Raw genomic sequence first — 20,644 nt, forward strand, 5'->3', positions numbered from 1 at the left:
CACATCTCAACATGTACAGCCATTAGCCACATCTCAACATGTACAGCCATTAGCCCACATCTCAACATGTACAGCCATTAGCCACATCTCAACATGTACAGCCATTAGTCACATCTCAACATGTACAGCCATTAGCCACATCTCAACATGTACAGCCATTAGCCCACATCTCAACATGTACAGCCATTAGCCCACATCTCAACATGTACAGCCATTAGCCACATCTCAACATGTACAGCCATTAGCCACATCTCAACATGTACAGCCATTAGCCCACATCTCAACATGTACAGCCATTAGCCCACATCTCAACATGTACAGCCATTAGCCACATCTCAACATGTGTACAGCCATTAGCCCACATCTCAACATGTACAGCCATTAGCCCACATCTCAACATGTACAGCCATTAGCCCACATCTCAACATGTACAGCCATTAGCCACATCTCAACATGTACAGCCATTAGCCACATCTCAACATGTACAGCCATTAGCCCACATCTCAACATGTACAGCCATTAGCCACACCTCAACATGTACAATATACAGCCATTAGCCCACATCTCAACATGTACAGCCATTAGCCACATCTCAACATGTACAGCCATTAGCCCACATCTCAGCATGTACAGCCATTAGCCCACATCTCAACATGTACAATATACAGCCATTAGCCCACATCTCAACATGTACAGCCATTAGCCCACATCTCAACATGTATAGCCATTAGCCCACACCTCAACATGTATAGCCATTAGCCCACATCTCAACATGTACAGCCATTAGCCCACATCTCAACATGTACAGCCATTAGCCCACATCTCAACATGTACAGCCATTAGCCCACACTCAACATGTATAGCCATTAGCCCACACTCAACATGTACAGCCATTAGCCCACATCTCAACATGTACAGCCATTAGCCCACATCTCAACATGTACAGCCATTAGCCCACACCTCAACATGTACAGCCATTAGCCCACATCTCAACATGTACAGCCATTAGCCCACACCTCAACATGTATAGCCATTAGCCCACACCTCAACATGTACAGCCATTAGCCCACACCTCAACATGTACAGCCATTAGCCCACATCTCAACATGTACAGCCATTAGCCCACATCTCAACATGTATAGCCATTAGCCCACATCTCAACATGTACAGCCATTAGCCACATCTCAACATGTACAGCCATTAGCCCACATCTCAACATGTACAGCCATTAGCCACATCTCAACATGTACAGCCATTAGCCCACATCTCAACATGTACAGCCATCAGCCCACATCTCAACATGTACAGCCATTAGCCCACATCTCAACATGTACAGCCATTAGCCCACATCTCAACATGTACAGCCATTAGCCCACATCTCAACATGTACAGCCATTAGCCCACATCTCAACATGTACAGCCATTAGCCCACATCTCAACATGTACAGCCATTAGCCACATCTCAACATGTACAGCCATTAGCCCACATCTCAACATGTATAGCCATTAGCCACACCTCAACATGTACAATATACAGCCATTAGCCCACATCTCAACATGTACAGCCATTAGCCACATCTCAACATGTACAGCCATTAGCCCACATCTCAACATGTATAGCCATTAGCCCACATCTCAACATGTACAATATACAGCCATTAGCCCACATCTCAACATGTACAGCCATTAGCCCACACCTCAACATGTACAGCCATTAGCCACATCTCAACATGTACAGCCATTAGCCCACATCTCAGCATGTACAGCCATTAGCCCACATCTCAACATGTACAGCCATTAGCCACATCTCAACATGTACAGCCATTAGCCCACACCTCAACATGTACAGCCATTAGCCCACATCTCAACATGTACAGCCATTAGCCCACATCTCGACATGTACAGCCATTAGCCACATCTCAACGTGTACAATATACAGCCATTAGCCACATCTCAACATGTACAGCCATTAGCCCACATCTCAACATGTACAGCCATTAGCCACATCTCAACATGTACAGCCATTAGCCCACATCTCAACATGTACAGCCATTAGCCCACATCTCAACATGTACAGCCATTAGCCCACATCTCAACATGTACAGCCATTAGCCACATCTCAACATGTACAGCCATTAGCCCACATCTCAACATGTACAGCCATTAGCCCACATCTCAACATGTACAGCCATTAGCCACATCTCAACATGTACAGCCATTAGCCACATCTCAACATGTACAGCCATTAGCCCACATCTCAACATGTACAGCCATCAGCCCACATCTCAACATGTACAGCCATTAGCCCACATCTCAACATGTACAGCCATTAGCCACATCTCAACATGTACAGCCATTAGCCACATCTCAACAGAATCCTAATCGTTTATGGTCTTCATTTCCATCGATAAAACAAGGAAGGGTGTGTGAGTCTGTCAGTGAGTGTGTCCGTCCTACCGTCTATTATGTCTTTTGTGTGTGTGTGTGTGTGTGTGTGTTTGTTTTTCCGTATGTCTGTTCATGTGTGTTTGTGTGTACTGTTTGTGTTTGTGTGTACTGTTTGTCTAGCTGTGTATAAAGTCATGAAAGGATCTACAGATGAAGGCATTTTGAAGCTTGGCAGCTCAACTTGTGTAATGTTTGTTGTAGTGTTCAAACGCCCGTAGTACCACACACACACACACACTTACACTCATGCAAAATTCATTTAATTAAAGTGATAATGGTAAACAGGCCCTGAGTGTTATTGCCAATGTGCTGGATGTCATCTGACATGTCTTTGGTGTCCTAATGGATTTGGAGGTGTGATGGGTCAAACACTGGGGTGGGATGCCTGGCACACACAGCAGAAGGTGTTACAAATGGATGCTAGCAGTAGTATGTGTTACAAATGGATGCTAGCAGTAGTATGTGTTACAAATGGATGCTAGCAGTAGTATGTGTTACAAATGGATGCTAGCAGTAGTATGTGTTACAAATGGATGCTAGCAGTAGTATGTGTTACAAATGGATGCTAGCAGTAGTATGTGTTACAAATGGATGCTAGCAGTAGTATGTGTTACAAATGGATGCTAGCAGTAGTATGTGTTAGTAATGGATGCTAACAGCAGAATGTCTGTTAAATGACATGGCTGGACATGGCTGGGGAATGTCTGTTTAATGACATGGCTGGACATGGCTGGGGAATGTCTGTTTAATGACATGGCTGGGGAATGTCTGTTTAATGACTTGGTTGGACATGGCTGGGGAATGTCTGTTTAATGACTTGGTTGGACATGGCTGGGGAATGTCTGTTTAATGACATGGCTGGACATGGCTGGGGAATGTCTGTTTAATGACATGGCTGGGGAATGTCTGTTTAATGACATGGCTGGACATGGCTGGGGAATGTCTGTTGAATGACATGGCTGGGGAATGTCTGTTTAATGACATGGTGGGACATGGCTGGGGAATGTCTGTTTAATGACATGGTTGGACATGGCTGGGGAATGTCTGTTGAATGACATGGCTGGGGAATGTCTGTTTAATGACATGGTTGGACATGGCTGGGGAATGTCTGTTGAATGACATGGCTGGGGAATGTCTGTTTAATGACATGGTGGGACATGGCTGGGGAATGTCTGTTTAATGACATGGCTGGGGAATGTCTGTTTAATGACATGGTGGGACATGGCTGGGAATGTCTGTTGAATGACATGGCTGGGGAATGTCTGTTGAATGACATGGTGGGACATGGCTGGGAATGTCTGTTTAATGACTTGGTTGGACATGGCTGGGGAATGTCTGTTTAATGACATGGTGGGGAATGTCTGTTTAATGACATGGCTGGGGAATGTCTGTTTAATGACATGGCTGGGGAATGTCTGTTTAATGACATGGCTGGGGAATGTCTGTTGAATGACATGGTGGGACATGGCTGGGGAATGTCTGTTGAATGACATGGCTGGGGAATGTCTGTTGAATGACATGGTTGGACATGGCTGGGGAATGTCTGTTGAATGACATGGTTGGACATGGCTGGGGAATGTCTGTTGAATGACATGGTTGGACATGGCTGGGGAATGTCTGTTGAATGACATGGTTGGACATGGCTGGGGAATGTCTGTTGAATGACATGGTTGGGGAATGTCTGTTGAATGACATGGCTGGGGAATGTCTGTTGAATGACATGGCTGTTGGAATGTCTGTTGAATGACATGGTTGGGGAATGTCTGTTGAATGACATGGCTGGGGAATGTCTGTTGAATGACATGGTTGGGGAATGTCTGTTGAATGACATGGTTGGGGAATGTCTGTTGAATGACATGGTTGGGGAATGTCTGTTGAATGACATGGTTGGGGAATGTCTTTTGAATGACATGGTTAGGGAATGTCTGTAGAATGACATGTCTGGGGAATGTCTGTTTAATGACATGGTGGCACATGGCTGGGGAATGTCTGTTTAATGACATGGCTGGACATGGCTGGGGAATGTCTGTTTAATGACATGGCTGGGGAATGTCTGTTTAATGACATGGTGGGACATGGCTGGGGAATGTCTGTTTAATGACATGGCTGGGGAATGCCTGTTGAATGACATGGCTGGGGAATGTCTGTTGAATGACATGGCTGGGGAATGTCTGTTTAATGACATGGTGGGACATGGCTGGGGAATGTCTGTTGAATGACATGGCTGGGGAATGTCTGTTGAATGACATGGCTGGGGAAAGTCTGTTGAATGACATGGTGGGACATGGCTGGGGAATGTCTGTTTAATGACATGGTGGGACATGGCTGGGGAATGTCTGTTGAATGACATGGTTGGACATGGCTGGGGAATGTCTGTTTAATGACATGGGTGGACATGGCTGGGGAATGTCTGTTGAATGACATGGCTGGACATGGCTGGGGAATGTCTGTTGAATGACATGGTTGGACATGGCTGGGGAATGTCTGTTGAATGACATGGTTGGACATGGCTGGGGAATGTCTGTTGAATGACATGGTTGGGGAATGTCTGTTGAATGACATGGCTGGGGAATGTCTGTTGAATGACATGGCTGGACATGGCTGGGGAATGTCTGTTGAATGACATGGCTGGGGAATGTCTGTTGAATGAGATGGTGGCACATGGCTGGGGAATGTCTGTTTAATGACATGGCTGGACATGGCTGGGGAATGTCTGTTTAATGACATGGCTGGGGAATGTCTGTTTAATGACATGGTGGCACATGGCTGGGGAATGTCTGTTGAATGACATGGTGGGACATGGCTGGGGAATGTCTGTTTAATGACATGGCTGGGGAATGCCTGTTGAATGACATGGCTGGGGAATGTCTGTTGAATGACATGGCTGGGGAATGTCTGTTTAATGACATGGTGGGACATGGCTGGGGAATGTCTGTTTAATGACATGGTGGGACATGGCTGGGGAATGTCTGTTGAATGACATGGTTGGACATGGCTGGGGAATGTCTGTTTAATGACATGGGTGGACATGGCTGGGGAATGTCTGTTGAATGACATGGCTGGACATGGCTGGGGAATGTCTGTTTAATGACATGGGTGGACATGGCTGGGGAATGTCTGTTGAATGACATGGCTGGGGAATGTCTGTTAAATGACATGGCTGGGGAATGTCTGTTGAATGACATGGTGGGACATGGCTGGGGAATGTCTGTTTAATGACATGGTGGGACATGGCTGGGGAATGTCTGTTGAATGACATGGTTGGACATGGCTGGGGAATGTCTGTTTAATGACATGGGTGGACATGGCTGGGGAATGTCTGTTTAATGACATGGGTGGACATGGCTGGGGAATGTCTGTTGAATGACATGGACATGGCTGGGGAATGTCTGTTTAATGACATGGTGGACATGGCTGGGGAATGTCTGTTGAATGACATGGTTGGGGAATGTCTGTTGAATGACATGGCTGGGGAATGTCTGTTGAATGACATGCTGTTGGGGAATGTCTGTTGAATGACATGGTTGGGGAATGTCTGTTGAATGACATGGCTGAATGTCTGTTGAATGACATGGCTGGGGAATGTCTGTTGAATGACATGGTTGGGAATGACATGGGGAATGTCTGTTGAATGACATGGTTGGGGGAATGTCTGTTGAATGACATGGCTGGGGAATGTCTGTTGAATGACATGGTTGGGACATGGACATGGGGAATGTCTGTTGAATGACATGGCATGGGGGAATGTCTGTTGAATGACATGGTGGACATGGCTGGGGAATGTCTGTTTAATGACATGGCTGTTGAATGACATGGGGAATGTCTGTTTGAATGACTGGGGAATGTCTGTTGAATGACATGGTGGACATGGCTGGGGAATGTCTGTTGAATGACATGGGACATGGCTGGGGAATGTCTGTTTAATGACATGGCTGGGGAATGTCTGTTGAATGACATGGCTGGGGAATGTCTGTTGAATGACATGGCTGGGGAATGTCTGTTTAATGACATGGTGGACACATGGCTGGGGGAATGTCTGTTTTTGGGGAATGACATGGCTGGACATGGCTGTCTGTTGAATGAATGGCTGGACATGGCTGGGGAATGTCTGTTTAATGACATGGCTGGGGAATGTCTGTTTAATGACATGGTGGCACATGGCTGGGGAATGTCTGTTGAATGACATGGTGGGACATGGCTGGGGAATGTCTGTTTAATGACATGGCTGGGGAATGTCTGTTGAATGACATGGACATGGGGAATGTCTGAATGTTGAATGACATGGCTGGGGAATGTCTGTTTAATGACATGGTGGACATGGCTGGGGAATGTCTGTTTGAATGACATGGCTGGGGAATGTCTGTTTAATGGCTGGGGAATGTCTGTTGAATGACATGGCTGGACATGGCTGGGGAATGTCTGTTGAATGACATGGCTGGACATGGTGGACATGGCTGGGGAATGTCTGTTTAATGACATGGACATGGCTGGGGAATGTCTGTTGAATGACATGGACTGGGGAATGTCTGTTAATGACATGGCTGGGGAATGTCTGTTGAATGACATGGTGGACATGGCTGGGGAATGTCTGTTTAATGACATGGTGGACATGCTGGGGAATGTCTGGGGAATGTCTGTTGAATGACATGGCTGGGGAATGTCTGTTAATGAATGACATGGCTGGGGAATGTCTGTTGAATGACATGGTGGGACATGGCTGGGGAATGTCTGTTGGACATGGCTGGGGAATGACATGGTGGGACATGGCTGGGGAATGTCTGTTTAATGACATGGACACTGGGGAATGGTTGGACATGGACATGGCTGGGGAATGTCTGTTTAATGACATGGGTGGCTGGGGAATGTCTGTTGAATGACATGCTGGGGACATGGCTGGGGAATGTCTGTTAATAATGACATGGCTGGGGAATGTCTGTTGAATGACATGGCTGGGAATGTCTGTTGAATGACTGGGGAATGTCTGTTGAATGACATGGCTGGGGAATGTCTGTTGAATGACATGGCTGGGGAATGTCTGTTGAATGACATGGCTGGGGAATGTCTGTTTAATGACATGGTGGGACATGGCTGGGGAATGTCTGTTGAATGACATGGCTGGAATGTCATGGCTGGGGAATGTCTGTTTAATGACATGGTGGACATGGCTGGGAATGTCTGTTGAATGACATGGCTGGGAATGTCTGTTGAATGACATGGCTGGGGAATGTCTGTTGAATGACATGGTGGACATGGCTGGGGAATGTCTGTTGAATGACATGGTTGGGGAATGTCTGTTGAATGACATGGTTGGGGAATGTCTGTTGAATGACATGGGTGGACATGGCTGGGGAATGTCTGTTGAATGACATGGCTGGAACATGGCTGGGGGGAATGACATGGCTGGGGAATGTCTGTTTGAATGACATGGTGGGGACATGGCTGGGGAATGTCTGTTGAATGACATGGTTGGGGAATGTCTGTTTTGACATGGCTGGGGAATGTCTGTTGAATGACATGGCTGGGGAATGTCTGTTGAATGACATGGTTGGGGAATGTCTGTTGAATGACATGGCTGGGGAATGTCTGTTGAATGACATGGTTGGGGAATGTCTGTTGAATGACATGGCTGGGGAATGTCTGTTGAATGACATGGTTGGGGAATGTCTGTTGAATGACATGGTGGCACATGGCTGGGGAATGTCTGTTTTGAATGACATGGCTGGGGAATGTCTGTTTAATGGACATGGCTGGGGAATGTCTGTTGAATGACATGGCTGGGGAATGTCTGTTTAATGACAATGACATGGCTGGGGAATGTCTGTTTAATGACATGGACATGGGGAATGTCTGTTGAATGACATGGTTGGGGAATGTCTGGGGAATGTCTGGGGAATGTCTGTTGAATGACATGGACATGGCTGGGGAATGTCTGTTTAATGACATGGCTGGACATGACATGGCTGGGGAATGTCTGTTTGAATGACATGGCTGGGGAATGTCTGTTTAATGACATGGTGGGACATGGCTGGGGAATGTCTGTTGAATGACATGGTGGGACATGGCTGGGGAATGTCTGTTTAATGACATGGCTGGGGAATGTCTGTTGAATGACATGGCTGGGGAATGTCTGTTTAATGTTGAATGACATGGCTGGGGAATGTCTGTTTAATGACATGGTGGACATGGCTGGGGAATGTCTGTTTAATGACATGGCTGGGGAATGTCTGTTTTGAATGACATGTCTGTTGACATGGCTGGGGAATGTCTGTTTAATGACATGGCTGGGGAATGTCTGTTTAATGACATGGTGGACATGGCTGGGGAATGTCTGTTTAATGACATGGCTGGGGAATGTCTGTTTAATGACATGGCTGGAATGTCTGTTTAATGACATGGCTGGACATGGCTGGGGAATGTCTGTTTAATGACATGGTGGAACATGGCTGGGGGAATGTCTGTTGAATGACATGGCTGGGGAATGTCTGTTTAATGACAATGGACATGGCTGGGGAATGTCTGTTGAATGACATGGTGGGACATGGCTGGGGAATGTCTGTTTAATGACATGGCTGGGGAATGTCTGTTGAATGACATGGTTGGACATGGCTGGGGAATGTCTGTTTAATGACATGGGTGGACATGGCTGGGGAATGTCTGTTTAATGACATGGGTGGACATGGCTGGGGAATGTCTGTTGAATGACATGGCTGGACATGGCTGGGGAATGTCTGTTTAATGACATGGCTGGGGAATGTCTGTTGAATGACATGGCTGGGGAATGTCTGTTAAATGACATGGCTGGGGAATGTCTGTTGAATGACATGGTGGGACATGGCTGGGGAATGTCTGTTTAATGACATGGTGGGACATGGTTGGGGAATGTCTGTTTAATGACATGGCTGGGGAATGTCTGTTGAATGACATGGTTGGGGAATGTCTGTTAATGAATGACATGGCTGGGGAATGTCTGTTTAATGACATGGTGGACATGGCTGGGGAATGTCTGTTGAATGACATGGTTGGAATGTCTGAATGTCTGTTTAATGACATGGTGGGACATGGCTGGGAATGTCTGTTGAATGACATGGTTGGGGAATGTCTGTTGAATGACATGGTGGACATGGCTGGGGAATGTCTGTTGAATGACATGGTGACATGGGGAATGTCTGTTTAATGACATGGCTGACATGGGAATGTCTGTTGAATGACATGGCTGGGGAATGTCTGTTTAATGACATGGTTGGGGAATGTCTGTTGAATGACATGGCTGGGGAATGTCTGTTTAATGACATGGCTGGGGAATGTCTGTTGAATGACATGGTGGGACATGGCTGGGGAATGTCTGTTTAATGACATGGTGAATGACATGGCTGGGGAATGTCTGTTTAATGACATGGCTGGGGAATGTCTGTTGAATGACATGGCTGGGGAATGTCACATGGCTGGGGAATGTCTGTTGAATGACATGTTTCTGGGAATGTCTGTTTAATGACATGGCTGGGGAATGTCTGTTTAATGACATGGCTGTTTAATGACATGGCTGGGGAATGTCTGTTGAATGACATGGTGGACATGGCTGGGGAATGTCTGTTTAATGAATGGACATGGCTGGGGAATGTCTGTTAAATGACATGGCTGGGGAATGTCTGTTGAATGACATGGTGGGACATGGCTGGGGAATGTCTGTTTAATGACATGGTGGGACATGGCTGGGGAATGTCTGTTGAATGACATGGTTGGACATGGCTGGGGAATGTCTGTTTAATGACATGGGTGGACATGGCTGGGGAATGTCTGTTTAATGACATGGGTGGACATGGCTGGGGAATGTCTGTTGAATGACATGGCTGGACATGGCTGGGGAATGTCTGTTTAATGACATGGGTGGACATGGCTGGGGAATGTCTGTTGAATGACATGGCTGGGGAATGTCTGTTAAATGACATGGCTGGGGAATGTCTGTTGAATGACATGGTGGGACATGGCTGGGGAATGTCTGTTTAATGACATGGTGGGACATGGTTGGGGAATGTCTGTTTAATGACATGGCTGGGGAATGTCTGTTGAATGACATGGTTGGGGAATGTCTGTTTAATGACATGGCTGGGGAATGTGTGTTGAATGACATGGTGGGACATGGCTGGGGAATGTCTGTTGAATGACATGGTTGGAGAATGTCTGTTTAATGACATGGTGGGACATGGCTGGGGAATGTCTGTTGAATGACATGGTTGGGGAATGTCTGTTGAATGACATGGTTGGGGAATGTCTGTTGAATGACATGGTTGGGGAATGTCTGTTGAATGACATGGCTGGGGAATGTCTGTTGAATGACATGGCTGGGGAATGTCTGTTTAATGACATGGTTTGGGGAATGTCTGTTGAATGACATGGCTGGGGAATGTCTGTTTAATGACATGGCTGGGGAATGTCTGTTGAATGACATGGTGGGACATGGCTGGGGAATGTCTGTTTAATGACATGGTTGGACATGGCTGGGGAATGTATGTTTAATGACATGGCTGGGAAATGTCTGTTGAATGACATGGTGGCACATGGCTGGGGAATGTCTGTTTAATGACATGGCTGGGGAATGTCTGTTTAATGACATGGTTGGACATGGCTGGGGAATGTCTGTTTAATGACATGGCTGGGGAATGTCTGTTGAATGACATGGTGGGACATGGCTGGGAATGTCTGTTTAATGACATGGTGGGACATGGCTGGGGAATGTCTGTTTAATGACATGGCTGGACATGGCTGGGGAATGTCTGTTGAATGACATGGTGGGACATGGCTGGGGAATGTCTGTTTAATGACATGGTTGGACATGGCTGGGGAATGTCTGTTTAATGACATGGTTGGACATGGCTGGGGAATGTCTGTTAAATGACATGGTGGGACATGGCTGGGGAATGTCTGTTTAATGACATGGCTGGACATGGCTGGGGAATGTCTGTTGAATGACATGGTTGGGGAATGTCTGTTTAATGACATGGCTGGGGAATGTCTGTTGAATGACATGGTGGGACATGGCTGGGGAATGTCTGTTTAATGACATGGTGGGACATGGCTGGGGAATGTCTGTTAAATGACATGGTTGGGGAATGTCTGTTGAATGACATGGTGGGGAATGTCTGTTTAATGACATGGGTGGACATGGCTGGGGAATGTCTGTTGAATGACATGGTTGGACATGGCTGAGGAATGTCTGTTAAATGACATGGTGGGGAATGTCTGTTTAATGACATGGGTGGACATGGCTGGGGAATGTCTGTTGAATGACATGGTTGGACATGGCTGGGGAATGTCTGTTGAATGACATGGTTGGGGAATGTCTGTTTAATGACATGGCTGGGGAATGTCTGTTGAATGACATGGTGGGACATGGCTGGGGAATGTCTGTTTAATGACATGGTGGGACATGGCTGGGGAATGTCTGTTTAATGACATGGTGGGACATGGCTGGGGAATGTCTGTTGAATGACATGGTTGGACATGGCTGGGGAATGTCTGTTGAATGACATGGTTGGACATGGCTGGGGAATGTCTGTTGACTGACATGGTTGGGGAATGTCTGTTTAATGACATGGCTGGGGAATGTCTGTTGAATGACATGGTTGGACATGGCTGGGGAATGTCCGTTTAATGACATGGCTGGGAATGTCTGTTGAATGACATGGTGGGACATGGCTGGGGAATGTCTGTTTAATGACATGGTTGGACATGGCTGGGGAATGTCTGTTTAATGACATGGCTGGGGAATGTCTGTTTAATGACATGGTGGGACATGGCTGGGGAATGTCTGTTGAATGACATGGTGGGACATGGCTGGGGAATGTCTGTTTAATGACATGGTTGGACATGGCTGGGGAATGTCTGTTTAATCACATGGCTGGGGAATGTCTGTTGAATGACATGGTGGGACATGGCTGGGGAATGTCTGTTTAATCACATGGCTGGGGAATGTCTGTTAAATGACATGGCTGGGGAATGTCTGTTGAATGACATGGCTGGGGAATGTCTGTTGAATGACATGACTGGACATGGCTGGGAAATGTATGTTGAATGACATGGCTGGACATGGCTGGGGAATGTCTGTTGAATGACATGGCTGGGGAATGTCTGTTTAATGACATGGTGGGACATGGCTGGGGAATGTCTGTTGAATGACATGGCTGGGGAATGTCTGTTGAATGACATGGCTGGGGAATGTCTGTTTAATGACATGGTGGGACATGGCTGGGGAATGTCTGTTTAATGACATGGCTGGACATGGCTGGGGAATGTCTGTTTAATGACATGGTTGGACATGGCTGGGGAATGTCTGTTTAATGACATGGTTGGACATGGCTGGGGAATGTCTGTTTAATGACATGGTTGGACATGGCTGGGGAATGTCTGTTAAATGACATGGTGGGACATGGCTGGGAATGTCTGTTTAATGACATGGTTGGACATGGCTGGGGAATGTCTGTTGAATGACATGGTTGGGGAATGTCTGTTTAATGACATGGCTGGGGAATGTCTGTTGAATGACATGGTGGGACATGGCTGGGGAATGTCTGTTTAATGACATGGTGGGACATGGCTGGGGAATGTCTCTTAAATGACATGGTTGGGGAATGTCTGTTGAATGACATGGTGGGGAATGTCTGTTTAATGACATGGGTGGACATGGCTGGGGAATGTCTGTTGAATGACATGGTTGGACATGGCTGGGGAATGTCTGTTGAATGACATGGTTGGGGAATGTCTGTTGAATGACATGGTGGGACATGGCTGGGGAATGTCTGTTTAATGACATGGTGGGACATGGCTGGGGAATGTCTGTTTAATGACATGGTGGGACATGGCTGGGGAATGTCTGTTGAATGACATGGTTGGACATGGCTGGGGAATGTCTGTTGAATGACATGGTTGGACATGGCTGGGGAATGTCTGTTGACTGACATGGTTGGGGAATGTCTGTTTAATGACATGGCTGGGGAATGTCTGTTGAATGACATGGTTGGACATGGCTGGGGAATGTCCGTTTAATGACATGGCTGGGGAATGTCTGTTGAATGACATGGTGGGACATGGCTGGGGAATGTCTGTTTAATGACATGGTTGGACATGGCTGGGGAATGTCTGTTTAATGACATGGCTGGGGAATGTCTGTTTAATGACATGGTGGGACATGGCTGGGGAATGTCTGTTGAATGACATGGTGGGGAATGTCTGTTTAATGACATGGTTGGACATGGCTGGGGAATGTCTGTTTAATCACATGGCTGGGGAATGTCTGTTGAATGACATGGTGGGACATGGCTGGGGAATGTCTGTTTAATCACATGGCTGGGGAATGTCTGTTAAATGACATGGCTGGGGAATGTCTGTTGAATGACATGGCTGGGGAATGTCTGTTGAATGACATGACTGGACATGGCTGGGAAATGTATGTTGAATGACATGGCTGGACATGGCTGGGGAATGTCTGTTGAATGACATGGCTGGGGAATGTCTGTTTAATGACATGGTGGGACATGGCTGGGGAATGTCTGTTGAATGACATGGCTGGGGAATGTCTGTTGAATGACATGGCTGGGGAATGTCTGTTTAATGACATGGTGGGACATGGCTGGGGAATGTCTGTTTAATGACATGGCTGGACATGGCTGGGGAATGTCTGTTTAATGACATGGTTGGACATGGCTGGGAATGTCTGTTTAATGACATGGTTGGACATGGCTGGGGAATGTCTGTTTAATGACATGGTTGGACATGGCTGGGGAATGTCTGTTAAATGACATGGTGGGACATGGCTGGGGAATGTCTGTTTAATGACATGGTTGGACATGGCTGGGGAATGTCTGTTGAATGACATGGTTGGGGAATGTCTGTTTAATGACATGGCTGGGGAATGTCTGTTGAATGACATGGTGGGACATGGCTGGGGAATGTCTGTTTAATGACATGGTGGGACATGGCTGGGGAATGTCTCTTAAATGACATGGTTGGGGAATGTCTGTTGAATGACATGGTGGGGAATGTCTGTTTAATGACATGGGTGGACATGGCTGGGGAATGTCTGTTGAATGACATGGTTGGACATGGCTGGGAATGTCTGTTGAATGACATGGTTGGGGAATGTCTGTTTAATGACATGGTGGGACATGGCTGTTGAATGACATGGTGGGACATGGCTGGGGAATGTCTGTTAAATGACATGGTGGGACATGGCTGGGGAATGTCTGTTTAATGACATGGTTGGACATGGCTGGGGAATGTCTGTTGAATGACATGGTTGGGGAATGTCTGTTTAATGACATGGCTGGGGAATGTCTGTTGAATGACATGGTGGGACATGGCTGGGGAATGTCTGTTTAATGACATGGTGGGACATGGCTGGGAAATGTATGTTAAATGACATGGTTGGGGAATGTCTGTTGAATGACATGGTGGGGAATGTCTGTTTAATGACATGGGTGGACATGGCTGGGGAATGTCTGTTGAATGACATGGTTGGACATGGCTGGGGAATGTTGAATGACATGGTTGGGGAATGTCTGTTTAATGACATGGCTGGGGAATGTCTGTTGAATGACATGGTGGGACATGGCTGGGGAATGTCTGTTTAATGACATGGTGGGACATGGCTGGGGAATGTCTGTTTAATGACATGGTGGGACATGGCTGGGGAATGTCTGTTGAATGACATGGTTGGACATGGCTGGGGAATGTCTGTTGAATGACATGGTTGGACATGGCTGGGGAATGTCTGTTGACTGACATGGTTGGGGAATGTCTGTTTAATGACATGGCTGGGGAATGTCTGTTGAATGACATGGTTGGACATGGCTGGGGAATGTCCGTTTAATGACATGGCTGGGGAATGTCTGTTGAATGACATGGTGGGACATGGCTGGGGAATGTCTGTTTAATGACATGGTTGGACATGGCTGGGGAATGTCTGTTTAATGACATGGCTGGGGAATGTCTGTTTAATGACATGGTGGGACATGGCTGGGGAATGTCTGTTGAATGACATGGTGGGACATGGCTGGGGAATGTCTGTTTAATGACATGGTTGGACATGGCTGGGGAATGTCTGTTTAATCACATGGCTGGGGAATGTCTGTTGAATGACATGGTGGGACATGGCTGGGGAATGTCTGTTTAATCACATGGCTGGGGAATGTCTGTTAAATGACATGGCTGGGGAATGTCTGTTGAATGACATGGCTGGGGAATGTCTGTTGAATGACATGACTGGACATGGCTGGGAAATGTATGTTGAATGACATGGCTGGACATGGCTGGGGAATGTCTGTTGAATGACATGGCTGGGGAATGTCTGTTTAATGACATGGTGGGACATGGCTGGGGAATGTCTGTTGAATGACATGGCTGGGGAATGTCTGTTGAATGACATGGCTGGGGAATGTCTGTTTAATGACATGGTGGGACATGGCTGGGGAATGTCTGTTTAATGACATGGCTGGACATGGCTGGGGAATGTCTGTTTAATGACATGGTTGGACATGGCTGGGGAATGTCTGTTTAATGACATGGTTGGACATGGCTGGGGAATGTCTGTTGAATGACATGGTTGGGGAATGTCTGTTGAATGACATGGTGGGACATGGCTGGGGAATGTCTGTTTAATGACATGGTGGGACATGGCTGGGGAATGTCTCTTAAATGACATGGTTGGGGAATGTCTGTTGAATGACATGGTGGGGAATGTCTGTTTAATGACATGGGTGGACATGGCTGGGGAATGTCTGTTGAATGACATGGTTGGACATGGCTGGGGAATGTCTGTTGAATGACATGGTTGGGGAATGTCTGTTTAATGACATGGTGGGACATGGCTGTTGAATGACATGGTGGGACATGGCTGGGGAATGTCTGTTAAATGACATGGTGGGACATGGCTGGGGAATGTCTGTTTAATGACATGGTTGGACATGGCTGGGGAATGTCTGTTGAATGACATGGTTGGGGAATGTCTGTTTAATGACATGGCTGGGGAATGTCTGTTGAATGACATGGTGGGACATGGCTGGGGAATGTCTGTTTAATGACATGGTGGGACATGGCTGGGAAATGTATGTTAAATGACATGGTTGGGGAATGTCTGTTGAATGACATGGTGGGGAATGTCTGTTTAATGACATGGGTGGACATGGCTGGGGAATGTCTGTTGAATGACATGGTTGGACATGGCTGGGGAATGTTGAATGACATGGTTGGGGAATGTCTGTTTAATGACATGGCTGGGGAATGTCTGTTAAATGACATGGTGGGACATGGCTGGGGAATGTCTGTTTAATGACATGGTTGGACATGGCTGGGGAATGTCTGTTGAATGACATGGTTGGGGAATGTCTGTTTAATGACATGGCTGGGGAATGTCTGTTGAATGACATGGTGGGACATGGCTGGGGAATGTCTGTTTAATGACATGGTGGGACATGGCTGGGAATGTCTCTTAAATGACATGGTTGGGGAATGTCTGTTGAATGACATGGTGGGGAATGTCTGTTTAATGACATGGGTGGACATGGCTGGGGAATGTCTGTTGAATGACATGGTTGGACATGGCTGGGGAATGTCTGTTGAATGACATGGTTGGGGAATGTCTGTTTAATGACATGGTGGGACATGGCTGTTGAATGACATGGTGGGACATGGCTGGGGAATGTCTGTTAAATGACATGGTGGGACATGGCTGGGGAATGTCTGTTTAATGACATGGTTGGACATGGCTGGGGAATGTCTGTTGAATGACATGGTTGGGGAATGTCTGTTTAATGAGATGGCTGGGGAATGTCTGTTGAATGACATGGTTGGACATGGCTGGGGAATGTTGAATGACATGGTTGGGGAATGTCTATTTAATGACATGGCTGGGGAATGTCTGTTGAATGACATGGTGGGACATGGCTGGGGAATGTCTGTTTAATGACATGGTGGGACATGGCTGGGGAATGTCTGTTTAATGACATGGTGGGACATGGCTGGGGAATGTCTGTTGAATGACATGGTTGGACATGGCTGGGGAATGTCTGTTGAATGACATGGTTGGACATGGCTGGGGAATGTCTGTTGACTGACATGGTTGGGGAATGTCTGTTTAATGACATGGCTGGGGAATGTCTGTTGAATGACATGGTTGGACATGGCTGGGGAATGTCCGTTTAATGACATGGCTGGGGAATGTCTGTTGAATGACATGGTGGGACATGGCTGGGGAATGTCTGTTTAATGACATGGTTGGACATGGCTGGGGAATGTCTGTTTAATGACATGGCTGGGGAATGTCTGTTTAATGACATGGTGGGACATGGCTGGGGAATGTCTGTTGAATGACATGGTGGGACATGGCTGGGGAATGTCTGTTTAATGACATGGTTGGACATGGCTGGGGAATGTCTGTTTAATCACATGGCTGGGGAATGTCTGTTGAATGACATGGTGGGACATGGCTGGGGAATGTCTGTTTAATCACATGGCTGGGGAATGTCTGTTAAATGACATGGCTGGGGAATGTCTGTTGAATGACATGGCTGGGGAATGTCTGTTGAATGACATGACTGGACATGGCTGGGAAATGTATGTTGAATGACATGGCTGGACATGGCTGGGGAATGTCTGTTGAATGACATGGCTGGGGAATGTCTGTTTAATGACATGGTGGGACATGGCTGGGGAATGTCTGTTGAATGACATGGCTGGGGAATGTCTGTTGAATGACATGGCTGGGGAATGTCTGTTTAATGACATGGTGGGACATGGCTGTGGAATGTCTGTTTAATGACATGGCTGGACATGGCTGGGGAATGTCTGTTTAATGACATGGTTGGACATGGCTGGGGAATGTCTGTTTAATGACATGGTTGGACATGGCTGGGGAATGTCTGTTTAATGACATGGTTGGACATGGCTGGGGAATGTCTGTTAAATGACATGGTGGGACATGGCTGGGGAATGTCTGTTTAATGACATGGTTGGACATGGCTGGGGAATGTCTGTTTAATCACATGGCTGGGGAATGTCTGTTGAATGACATGGTGGGACATGGCTGGGGAATGTCTGTTTAATCACATGGCTGGGGAATGTCTGTTAAATGACATGGCTGGGGAATGTCTGTTGAATGACATGGCTGGGGAATGTCTGTTGAATGACATGACTGGACATGGCTGGGAAATGTATGTTGAATGACATGGCTGGACATGGCTGGGGAATGTCTGTTGAATGACATGGCTGGGGAATGTCTGTTTAATGACATGGTGGGACATGGCTGGGGAATGTCTGTTGAATGACATGGCTGGGGAATGTCTGTTGAATGACATGGCTGGGGAATGTCTGTTTAATGACATGGTGGGACATGGCTGGGGAATGTCTGTTTAATGACATGGCTGGACATGGCTGGGGAATGTCTGTTTAATGACATGGTTGGACATGGCTGGGGAATGTCTGTTTAATGACATGGTTGGACATGGCTGGGGAATGTCTGTTTAATGACATGGTTGGACATGGCTGGGGAATGTCTGTTAAATGACATGGTGGGACATGGCTGGGGAATGTCTGTTTAATGACATGGTTGGACATGGCTGGGGAATGTCTGTTGAATGACATGGTTGGGGAATGTCTGTTTAATGACATGGCTGGGGAATGTCTGTTGAATGACATGGTGGGACATGGCTGGGGAATGTCTGTTTAATGACATGGTGGGACATGGCTGGGGAATGTCTCTTAAATGACATGGTTGGGGAATGTCTGTTGAATGACATGGTGGGGAATGTCTGTTTAATGACATGGGTGGACATGGCTGGGGAATGTCTGTTGAATGACATGGTTGGACATGGCTGGGGAATGTCTGTTGAATGACATGGTTGGGGAATGTCTGTTTAATGACATGGTGGGACATGGCTGTTGAATGACATGGTGGGACATGGCTGGGGAATGTCTGTTAAATGACATGGTGGGACATGGCTGGGGAATGTCTGTTTAATGACATGGTTGGACATGGCTGGGGAATGTCTGTTGAATGACATGGTTGGGGAATGTCTGTTTAATGAGATGGCTGGGGAATGTCTGTTGAATGACATGGTTGGACATGGCTGGGGAATGTTGAATGACATGGTTGGGGAATGTCTGTTTAATGACATGGCTGGGGAATGTCTGTTGAATGACATGGTGGGACATGGCTGGGGAATGTCTGTTTAATGACATGGTGGGACATGGCTGGGGAATGTCTGTTTAATGACATGGTGGGACATGGCTGGGGAATGTCTGTTGAATGACATGGTTGGACATGGCTGGGGAATGTCTGTTGAATGACATGGTTGGACATGGCTGGGGAATGTCTGTTGACTGACATGGTTGGGGAATGTCTGTTTAATGACATGGCTGGGGAATGTCTGTTGAATGACATGGTTGGACATGGCTGGGGAATGTCCGTTTAATGACATGGCTGGGGAATGTCTGTTGAATGACATGGTGGGACATGGCTGGGGAATGTCTGTTTAATGACATGGTTGGACATGGCTGGGGAATGTCTGTTTAATGACATGGCTGGGGAATGTCTGTTTAATGACATGGTGGGACATGGCTGGGGAATGTCTGTTGAATGACATGGTGGGACATGGCTGGGGAATGTCTGTTTAATGACATGGTTGGACATGGCTGGGGAATGTCTGTTTAATCACATGGCTGGGGAATGTCTGTTGAATGACATGGTGGGACATGGCTGGGGAATGTCTGTTTAATCACATGGCTGGGGAATGTCTGTTAAATGACATGGCTGGGGAATGTCTGTTGAATGACATGGCTGGGGAATGTCTGTTGAATGACATGACTGGACATGGCTGGGAAATGTATGTTGAATGACATGGCTGGACATGGCTGGGGAATGTCTGTTGAATGACATGGCTGGGGAATGTCTGTTTAATGACATGGTGGGACATGGCTGGGGAATGTCTGTTGAATGACATGGCTGGGGAATGTCTGTTGAATGACATGGCTGGGGAATGTCTGTTTAATGACATGGTGGGACATGGCTGGGGAATGTCTGTTTAATGACATGGCTGGACATGGCTGGGGAATGTCTGTTTAATGACATGGTTGGACATGGCTGGGGAATGTCTGTTTAATGACATGGTTGGACATGGCTGGGGAATGTCTGTTTAATGACATGGTTGGA

The 20,644-nt window shown here is 46.9% G+C and overlaps 1 protein-coding gene across 1 annotated transcript in view; it reads left to right on the forward strand.

Moving 5' to 3' along the window:
* LOC115124438 (contactin-5-like) overlaps positions 1-20,644 on the forward strand; it is a 653,850-nt gene that overhangs the window by 421,583 nt on the left and 211,623 nt on the right.

The sequence above is a fragment of the Oncorhynchus nerka genome, linkage group LG11, assembly GCF_034236695.1.
Source record: "Oncorhynchus nerka isolate Pitt River linkage group LG11, Oner_Uvic_2.0, whole genome shotgun sequence".
Lineage (NCBI taxonomy): Eukaryota > Metazoa > Chordata > Actinopteri > Salmoniformes > Salmonidae > Oncorhynchus > Oncorhynchus nerka.